This window comes from Bactrocera tryoni, chromosome 3, assembly GCF_016617805.1.
Source record: "Bactrocera tryoni isolate S06 chromosome 3, CSIRO_BtryS06_freeze2, whole genome shotgun sequence".
NCBI lineage: Eukaryota > Metazoa > Arthropoda > Insecta > Diptera > Tephritidae > Bactrocera > Bactrocera tryoni.
The window spans coordinates 23,066,663-23,078,242 of record NC_052501.1 but is presented as its reverse complement, the minus strand read 5'-3'; positions in this window follow the sequence as shown (position 1 = coordinate 23,078,242).

Here is an 11,580-nt window from a genome sequence, read left to right as displayed (position 1 = left end):
ACTTTAACTCTTATCAATGACTTGAGTGTATGAATAATGGAAAAAAAATTAAAATGTTGCCATATGTATCAATTTTGTAAATTACAAATAATATCAAGATGTAATAAAATATTAAAATATGAGAACCTATTAAGTTTTCAAGCATGCTCTGCGTAATATGGAGTTGCCAGACTACTTCAAAAAGTAAAATAATAATTTTACTTAATTTAGATTTTAAAAATATTAAAATTTTAGTAATAGTTTTATAGAAAACTTTAACCCTTATCAAAAAATTGAGTATATGAACAGCGGAAGAAAAATTCAAATGTTGCCACATTTTTTTGTAAATGAAAAATAGTATACATACATATGTATGTATTTTTTTTTAATATTGAAATATGAGGATCAGTTAAGTTTTCTAGCAAGTTCTGTTTCAAAAAAATATGGAGTTGCCAGATAAAAAGAAATTATTATAGTTAAACAAACATTTTTTTAATATGGAGTTGCCAGATAAAAAGAAATTATTACAGTAAAAAAAATATTTTATTTATTAAAACCTTAACCGCTGGGTTATAGAATACTTTAAGGTTTAGCAAACGCTTCAGAACAATGGAAGAGCATTCAAAGTGTTGCCATATTTATTAATTTTATAAACTGGAAATAAAATCGAAGTACTATAATAATATATTACAATATTAAGATCTACAAGGTGCCTAAGTGAAGTTTTGAGCAAAAAATGTGTAGTTACCAGATGTCGAAAACGTTTTACAATTTAAAAATAAATTAAAAAATTAAATTTAACCGCTGGGTATATGTATGTACATATGTATATGTACCTAACTCTAAGGGTTACTAAAACAATAACAGAGTTGCCATACTTATGAAAAGTAGGTAAGTAGGTAGGTGCATGTGTCAAAATTTTGGTTGTGCCGTTTACATATTTCTTTCAAATACATACATATATTAGTTTAAAGTTAATTTTAAAAAAATAAAATTAAAAAAACCAAAAAAAATCGGAAATAAAAATTCACACATTTTTAGTCAAAAATATAAGTTTTTATGCTTCTTAGGCAGGACAAATGAAATAGGTTAATTTGTTGTTGTAATTAGATTATAAATAAAAACTTCACCATACAAAGTTTTAGAAAGGAAAACTAACTTGCACAAAATTAATAAAAAATATATATGGTATAATAATGTTTTTCATAAAAAATAGTATCCGCCTGTACAACCCTCTATAAATCCTTAATCATAATCATATTGTAGTAATACAAAAAAAAACAAAATTCATTTGGTTGCTATTTATTATCTCCAAATAGTCAATATTTCCCTCAATCACAACCAGTTTAATATTTTTTCGCGGGCAGTGGTAACCATTTTTAATTAACTTGTCGCCGCACCTTCTGACCTAGTGTTATATTGTTCCTGACGGCCATATCGAATCACCTAATTAAATGAACATAAATTCACGCGAATCTTAAGCGCTGCTAGCCAACATGCTCATATCAAATTCCAAACAAGACAAATTGCAGCCGAAACCAAGTTCAAGACAACAACAACAACACTCGAAATTTGTTTGTGTGAAATATTAGCAACAAGAAGATGTTGAGGCGTTGAAGGGGAACTGTCCATGAAATGAATGAAAGTCATATGGTGGTCACGCTAATTAGTTGGTCGATTGAAAAATAGAGGATAAGAGTGGTTGTAGTTGTTCTTGTATTACAAAGTATAGTATCTTTTCAAATGAATGTACGTGAAGTTTGATATGTATATATTTTTTAGATATTCTTCTTAGGCAAAAAGCATACACTAATAAAATAAATATATAAGTAAAACAGCTATTAGGCTAATTCACAAATCATTGGCCTCAAATTTGTTTATTTTTTAAATTTTTCATGTAAGTAAAAGTAAGAATCTTAAATAGCTCAAGCATTCAATTACCATTTTTGTTGTGATACCTTATGCAGTTGTAATTTTTGTTTCTCAAGTTCACCCTGTGACATAAAATATATTTTTATTTAAACATGCCATTTAGCTGTTAATGACATTGTAGTTATTCTTAGTCTTATATTTTTTAATAAATTTTTGCTTAAAATTTAATTTAAGAATTTTCGTTATTTTTATTTTGATTGGCAAATTCGCGCTTTGCTTATGGCAACCGTTCATTATCGGATTAATACGTTTTTAATGACTCAATTCTAATCAACAGAAATATAGCTTATACTTTTATGCAAAAAATACCATTGAAGGAAGCAATTAAAATGGAGGGGAAATAATATTTCTGATAATAAACTTTGCGCACGACTCTAACTTCAAGGTCGATTTGGCGTGAATGAAAAAATCGCTACCTCATTTTGGTATTATAATTACAAAGCTTGTATGTCATATCAATTTTTGCATCTTAAATTAGCATAATATATGTATTTATTATGTTTTTTTTATTTTAAGTCAGCAATTGATTTTGCAGTTATTTTATTTTTTGATAGATGAATTAAGAAATATTTTGAGAAGCATTACATCTTATACTATAGCAAACTCATGGAACTAGGAGTAATATAAAGAGTAGTAGTCATAAAATGATTTTTGGTCCACGTATCTATTTTTATGAGTGCAGTTAAAGCCGGTAAGCCTATAAACCTAAAATTTATTTGAAATTTTATCTGTTGATCCCGTAAGTCCATAAACCGGAAAATTGTGTTAAACTCGATCTGATGATCCCGTTATTTTGAAAAGTTATAGCATATTACCGTTTTTTAGTTGAAGGAACTCATTTTTGAGGTTTATTTAAATCTCAAACTTACGATAGGTGGCGCTGTGGAACATTTTTGTTTTATCTTTTAACGATATTTCATAGAAATTTTATACTTTTGAAGTGATGAAGGCATTTTTAGTTGGCCTGTTTCAACGTAAAAGTGAAGTGAAGTTTTGGATGACATTACGGGAATAATTTTATAATACAAAAAAACTAAAATGACAATTTGAGAAAAGTGTTTTTTTTTGTATATATTCGATTAAAATAACGTTTTTATGCAGAAAAAGCATTTAAAAAAAAACAAAACAATGGTTTAATTTTTAAGAAAAATAAAATATTATTATAAAAAAATTATATTAATATTTTGAAAAAATATGGCAAGAAAGCACTATTGAAAAATGGCGCAAAATAATTTCATAATTTTTATAAAAGAAAATAGAAAGTGGTACTTTGATGAAAAAAATTGCTTTTTTTGTAAATTTGAAGAAAAAACTTTTAAATAAAAAATAAAATATTTTCCATTAAAAGTTTGGTTTTGCAAAATGGCACAAAATAATTTTATAATTTTTATTAAAAAAATAGAAAATGATACTTTGAGAAAAATATTTTTTTTGTAATATTTTTCGATAAAAATAACGTTTTCATGAAAAAAACTTGTAAATAAAAGTAAAATATTTCCTATTAAAGAATTGGTTTCATTAATATTTTGAAAAATGATTCCAGAAATTTTCTATTAAATATTCATTAAGCTTTAAGGCTGCTTCTTATTTTTTATACCTTTTATATTGTTCACCCATAAACCTTAGCCACAGTAGCATTTCCTGTTCAAGATATATTTAGAAAATATTTTAGCGCTCCTATTACCTGCACACACACACACAAATTAGCAACAAGCAGCAGTAACGGCGCACAAAGCAGAACTTTGCCAGTTAATTATTCCGTCAGTGAGTTATTTCGCTAGCCAAAACACAGTCATGCACATACACACAAATGCCGAGCGACACGCTGCTGTTTGGGCTTAAATATGGGCAACATGAAAAATTTTTGCCAACGGCGATTTTTGTCATTCAAATTGCAAACGCCATTAAGAATTTACCGTATGTGCCCGACAAACTTATTGCAATACACGCATATACAAATGTACCCCGAGTCCGTTTCAGTTTTTGTCTATATTTTCGCCAACTCTAGTATACACACACATACATGTATGTTCATTTTTTATTTACGTATATGTCCGTTCGTTAATTTGTTAAAATGAAAAATTGCATGCCAATGGCCTAATGCGTTTGAAAAATAGAAAATGTCTAGATGTGAAGTTGGCTGCGGCTAGTTGGTGTGATATTTATGGCTGTTTACACTTGCCTTGAATAGAAATGCGCGAACTAAATTTGGCAGCTGCGGATAGCGGGCTTTTAACATGCGTGACCCGAGGTCGAGCTCTATTTCGAGCAGAGAAATCTAGCTTCCATGCAATTATACTGATTTCAATGAGCTACTTGAATATTATAGCAAAGGAAATATGGGAAATGAGTCTGCAAATATTTTTTTTCAAACTATGAGTGGTGCTAAAGATCTGACCGCCACTAATCATCAGCATGAATACTTGGTTCCTGATCATAGACAACATATGAATATGAAGTCTATATCTTGATTTAAGAGGAAGCAAGGTTTTGACAGCATTTATCAGTGATTTTTTTTAAAGTAAAATTAATAAAATTCATTGAAGTTTTGAGAACTTTTTATACATACATAAGTACTTAAGTACGGGCGCTAACCAAATATTTCTTCAATAAGTTGATTGTTTCGTTGGTTGTATGACATGTAGCGCCCTTTTGTTGGAACCAGAAGTCATCTACATCAACATCTTCCAAATCAGGCACGAACAAGTCATTAATCATGACGCTATAACGTTCTCCTTTGTCATTATCATTATGGCCGGTTTAATTTTTGAAGAAATATGAACCAAACTGTGACGTTTTAAGGATGTCTCAATAATTTTTACTATCCATTTTTTTATTAGTTATTTATTAATTTTAGAAGAGTACAGAAAAAAATTAAGAACTAAAAAAAGTAAAAAATTTCAAAAATTATGAGCTGACGAAGTGGGGGGTCTCTAAAAATTTCCACGTGACCATACCCATGATTTCAACCCTCCTAGTTATCTGGGCTAGGTCATGTTGTCCGGATGGAGGAAAACATTACCCGCCGGGGGAAGCAGAGGAAGAGGAAGACCTCCACTCCGTTGGAAGGACCAAGTGGAGAAGGACCTGGCTTCGCTTGGAATATCCAACTGGCGCCACGTAGTGAAAAGAAGAAACGACTGGCGCGCTGTTGTTAACTCGGCTATAATCGCGTAAGCGGTGTCTACGCCAATTAAGAAGAAGAAGAAGTTATCTGAAACCAAAAAAAAAAGATTGTTAATCTAGAATAATGTCGCAATGGCCGGAACTACGGAAAAGTGGGAATAAATGTTTTTCACAAAATGGCGACTGCCTTCGAATTTTTTAAAAATAATAAAAATAAAAATTTGGGGATGGGGCTAGTTCCAACCATAGACAAGCCTATAAAGAAGACTCCATAAAAATTTCAAGTAAATCGGTCTAGTAGAATCTGAGAAATCGTGGTATATCTCCGAAAATAATTTGAATTTTGAAAACTCCTCTTGTACACATATTCTTGAATAGTTAAACTTTGAAAATATAAAAAAATTAGATTTTTTTAAATTTCTAGACCAGAATACCCCCTTAATTCGCTAAGCTATGTCAATGTCATCGTATATCTTATGCCGCTCATCATTCCATTCGCCCTGGGCAAACACAGTTTACACAGTCGGTTGTTGATTTTCCACGCCTGATAAGGTCCAATCAGTGTGTTTATGGTGGGTTTTAGTCTTTCACACAGTACGCTCGATAGAATCTTCTATGCGATGTTGAGGAGGCTTATCCCACGGTAGTTGGCATAGGTTGTGGTGTCTCCCGGTTTGTGGATTGGGTGCAGCACACTTAAATTCTAATCATCAGGCATGCTTTCGTCCGACCATATTCAACAAAGAAGCTAGCACCGCCGTATGTGAATAGCTCGGCCGGCAATCCATCGGCCATCGGCCGCTTTGTTGTTCTTCAGACGGATAATATAGTATATGTATATTCGAACTTCTTCATGATCGGACAATGGAACATCTGCTCCACCGGGGGATCATTTTCATCTGGTTTATACAATACCCGATGTGACCTAACGTAACATTACCCAATACATAACCCAACAAATTATGACCTCATCAAACCATTCCACCTAAAATTTCAGCTGCTATAAAGAAAGATTAGAATTAAAGTATTCGGAGTTAAATAGAGATTGGCCTTAACTTAATTTAACATTTTTAAAAAATAAAAATATTAAAATTGAGGAAAAAATTAAATTTAGTAGTTAAAAAAACAATAATACAAAAAAATGCATAAACCATATTCTTTATTACTCCAATTTCCTAGAGCTTATAAACAACTTGTAAACTTCCATGTTGACTAATTCAATAATTTTACTTTTAATAAAGATAAATGATTTGTATCCTGTCGTTTTAACGTCTTAACAAGTTTATTGAACAAAACAAAACTTGAAAATAAGAACTCAAAAACGAGCGAATTTAAATTGAATCCTCCACTCGACCACCCGCGCTTCCTTTCAACGCGTTAACACTCGCGCGCTGTTAGTCAATTCATTATGCCGCTTGTTGTTGTTGTTATTAGCTGACTTGGCCACAACCGCAGCTTGCTGTGACTTTATTGCCGATGCTTAATTTGAAATAAATCATTCTTTACGATGATTTCATTGAAAGCGGCAGCAGCGAGATTATGCCGCGCCGATGGAACAGTGTCGGTCGGCGATTTCGTTTAATGTGAGCCGCTCCAAAGATGCGCGCAGCCAGCGGCCAAGTCATCACCTACAGCGCATCCACACAGCTGTAAACGTACGTAACACATATATGTATGTATATGTATGAATATGTGCATACAAGCATGTGCGGCAGCTGCGCGGATTGCCATTGAACGGCTGCCAAAGCGTCGCCAATACGCACGCGCGATAATTTGTAGCGTAAGCGTCCGTAGCGGCGCGGCTAAGACAACTTAAGTTGTGCTATCCAGCTGTGCCGTGGCCGCCAGCGTAAATCCATTCATTCATGCGGCCAACGAACAGCTTGTGCAGTTATAAAAATGCCAGCGTTAGTTGGCGCTGTACGTAGTATCCACTACCATTCTTGTTGTTGTTGCTTGGCGCTTTTAGCTGAATTGATGGATTCATTCATTAAGTTTTACTGCACTCGCACTGCTCGCCTGGGACTGCGGCACAACGGCGGATGGGCTAACGCGCCACTGTTGCTCTAAATGGAGCGCAGGGTTATGATTGAGTGTGTGATGAGCGTTTTTAAGGTGGTAATAAATTTTTTTATACTAAATTTTTTTTTTAATTTTTATTTTAAACTAATTTTTTACTGAAAGTATACATTCTAAGATTATTTATATAAAAGTAAGTATAAAACATTCGTTAAAATTCTACACAGTGGTATTATTTTTTGATTTTTTTAGTAAAATATTTTAAATTTTTATCGAAAATATTATTAAAGTAATAATAAATAATATTATTATTACCAAAAGTAAACAATTTGGAAAAGTACTTTTTACATTTATTTTTTAGTAAGACTAAAAATTTTTATTGAAATATATTTTTAAAAAATTTTTATCTCGACATATTTTTAAAATATTTTTAAAAGGCATGTTTTTACCAAAAGTACAAATTTCGGAGCAGCAGTTTTGTAGAAAAATTCAACATATTTTTGAAATATATTTTTAAAAAAATTTTATGGAAAAGTATTTTTAAAATATTTTCAAAAAACTTTTTTTTTATCAAAATTACTAGTTTTGGAGTTTGTTTTAAAACTTTATTTATACACATTTGCGAAAAAAATTGTTAAAAGACAATAATTTTCCATTTTACTAACCATAAAATATTAATTTTTTATCGTAAAATATTTTTAAGATGCATGTTTTTTTCAGTTTATTATAAAACATTTTATATTAAATAATAAAAAAAATATTGTTATTAAAATAATAAGTAATAATAATATTTTTATTATTTTTTTTTTTAGTTTATTATAAAAAATCCCAAAAAAATATTCCAAAGCAATAATTTTCGCCTTTTCAAACTATAAAATTTGTAATTTTACTAAAAAAATTTTAATTTTGTAACGTAAAATATTTTAAAATTATTTAAAAAATTGTATTAAAATAATGTTTCACTAAAAGTATACACTCTGACATATTTGAAAAAATTGAAGTATAAATATTTTTTGAAAAAAAAAAAAAACAAATTTGTTGAAAAGACACTAATTTCTGATTTTCTTAACGACAATAATGATTATTTATAAAAAAAAAGTCATGTCTAGCGAAAAATGTTTTTATAAAATAGTTTTTGAATAAAAAGACAACAACTTTTAGTCTTTTTACTCTCCATATTTTTTGTCATAGCAAAATTTTCATTTATTTTTAGAAAATATTTTGGAAAACATTTTCAAAATTTTTTAAAAATATTTTTCCCTTTAAATCGGCAATGTAGAACTAAGAGCATAGTATATCGTGACCAATTTATTTTAGTTCATAGGGGTGGCCAATTTATTTAAAAAAATTGTTTCCAGTTTTTGAAAAAAATCATACCGTTTTAAATAACCTTGGTTGGCTTAGGATTTTTGATGATTTTCTGGAAAATTTCGCATAAATTTATGTTTTTACCAGAAGTACAAACTTTGGAGCAGTAGCTTTGTAGAAAAAGTCAAAATTTTTTTCGAAATATTTTTTTTTTTTAAATTGTATGGAAAAGTATTTTTACAATATTTTCAAAAAGCATTTTTTTTTAATCAAAATTACTAATTTTGGAGTTTGTTATAAAGCTTTATTTATACACATTTGCGAAAAAAAATTTTAAAAGACAATAATTTTCCATTTTACTAACCATAAAAAGTAAATTTTTTATGGTAAAATATTTTTAACCATTTACATTTTATATTAAATAGTAAAAAAAGTAGTTTTATTAAATTCAAATCAAAAAAAATTCCAAAGCAATAATTTTCGCCTTTCTAAACTATAAAATTTGTTATTTTACTAAAAAAATTTAAATTTTATAACGTAAAATAATTTTAAAATAATTTAAGAAATTGTATTAAAATAATTTTTCACTGAAAGTATACACTCTAATATATTTTAAAAAATTGAATTAAAAATATTTTTTGAAAAAAAAACAAATTTGATGAAAAGACAACAATTTTTGATTTTCTAAACGAAACGAAATAATGATTATTTATTAAAAAAAAAATGTTATGTCTAGCGAAAAGAAGACAACAATTTTTTCATAGCAGAATTTTCATTTATTTGTGGAAAATATTTTGGCAAACATTTTCAAAATTTTGTTTAAATATTTTTTTCCTTTAAATCAGCAGTGTCGAATTGAGAGCATTAGGATCCAGTGGCCAATTTATTTTACAGCATACTTTTGGGTGGTCATTTATTTAAAAAAAAATTTTCCAGTTTTTGAAAAAAAATGGTTGGCTTAGGATTTTTAATGATTTTCTGGAAAATTTCGCATAAATTTATGCCTTCCTTCACAAAAAAAACACAATTAGATAATTATCAATATTAGCGCTTACGATATATTCACCTTCGCTGGCATGACTAAAACGGAAACGCTGTGCTTTAGACCACCCTAACATGCATTTACAAACACACATATACCTAAATATGTATGTATAACTACATATATATACGCTGTTAGTATATCATTTGGACTTATGTTATTGAACCTCGCGCTGTTTTCTCGTTGTATTCATAGATTGAAGTCAGCCGCTGCGCCAGCAAGTTAAACTGCTTGATTTCAGCATCAATCTTTTTTATTATTATTCATATACATACAAAAATGCAACACTTGTACATCCACATATATTTTATTTAATCATCATGCACTTGTCAGCAATATATGTTGCCGCTTAGGCCGCCAACTGCACAGATCATGGCTGATTGTGCCTTGCCTTCGTACGCTTTGCTATTTTAATGGCTAAATTGGAGGCACTGCTGCTGCGGCAATAGATATTAGTGCTAAGTGTTACTAGTAGTACACTAGATAGTGTCTTGAATTACTAGAAATGCCGAGAATCGTCAGCTGTCCCCAAAGCGCTGGTTATTGCACTGCTTTAACGACACTTGAACGTCAACAATAAAGAGACAAATACTAAAATTGAATTCCGAGTGGTCATTATTTTTTTTAGCTACAATAGAATGTTATTTGTAGCTGTTAGTAGTGCTGAGTGTATCAATTCCCAATGTGATTGATATTGTAGCGATAACTTATTTATTAAAGAGATGAAATGAAAGCAAGTTTGTTGCTTAAGTCTTTAGTTTTACGATGAATGTTTGAAGTGATAGAAAATAGAGAAATTTTTTTATACCCTGCACAGAGTGTATAAATTTTGCCATGAAGTTTGTTATACAAATTCGGGGACACGGCGACCTGATAGGAACGACTATAGAATAAAGTTGTTGTACAAAGTCGGTCAAAATGGAGGCTTTGTATGGGAAGCTTTTACATTTGACAAGTTATCGTTACGAAATTTGGCATAAATTATTGAATTGAGCATAGCTACAATCTCCGAATAAATTGTGCAGATCAGACCACTATAGCGTATAGCTGCTATACAAACTGATCGATCGAACGCAAGTCCTTGTATGGAAAACTTTTTTATTTGCCAAGGTATCTACACAAAATTTCGCAGTGATTATTATCTTAGAAATCGCTACAATCTCCTTATATATTTTTAAGATCGCACCGCTATATCATAAGGCTACCATACAAATTGATGGATCAAAATTAATTCTTGTCTTGGAAAACTTCTTTATTTTCGGAGATATCTTAGAAAAAAATTTGTATATATTGTTTTTTAACACAACGCTGCAATCTACGAACATATTGTTCAGATCGAATCAATATAGCATATACCTGCCATATATACTTAACCATTAATATCAAGAAAAATACTCTTTGATGCCACTTAAGCTTTAAGAAATGCAGCTGTGAAGGGTGTTATAGCTTCAGTGTAACCGAAGTTTAAGTTTTGTTTTATTATTTTGTAAGGTTTGCTACTAAATTCACCAAAGAAAAATTTTTTTCGAATTATTTTTTTTTTTAGCTAAAGTTTCAATCAAATCCGAACCCATAGTAAGCTTAATAAAGTACTTAACTCAATAGCAGTTGCTTATCATTTCAACTTTCTGCACCAAAATAAGTGAAACTCAACTCACTTAGTGCATTTCTAATACAGTTGCAATCCAGCGTGTACCGTCATTATTATGCAGTGAACGGCAGCCAGAGCGATTGTGATTAGCAAACACATTTTCTTGTTTATTTATGTGCTTCCTTTCGCCGCTGGGAGTTAAAACACTTTTTCTGCCATATTTTTTAATGGTAAAAGGCTTTTAATATTGTTGCCACTGCAGGCGGCCCAGCGGAAGAAAATGGATCACTTTCTAAAAGCGTCTATTCACATCAAGATATATATATATACATATATATATATATATACATATATTCATATCTTAAGCAAACTTGGCGTGGAATGACCTCTATTTATGTAAGAAGCGCAACAACAAAGGCAGCTATATATACAAAAATGCTTGCGTAAACGCGCATGCGAAAAGCTCTTAAATCTTAATGATGCTACTGTCACAGTGCGACTACTTAATACTGAAATTACATATATACAATATGCATATGAGTATTTGTGTGCACTTGGCAAGTCGATTGCACTCATTGTTAGG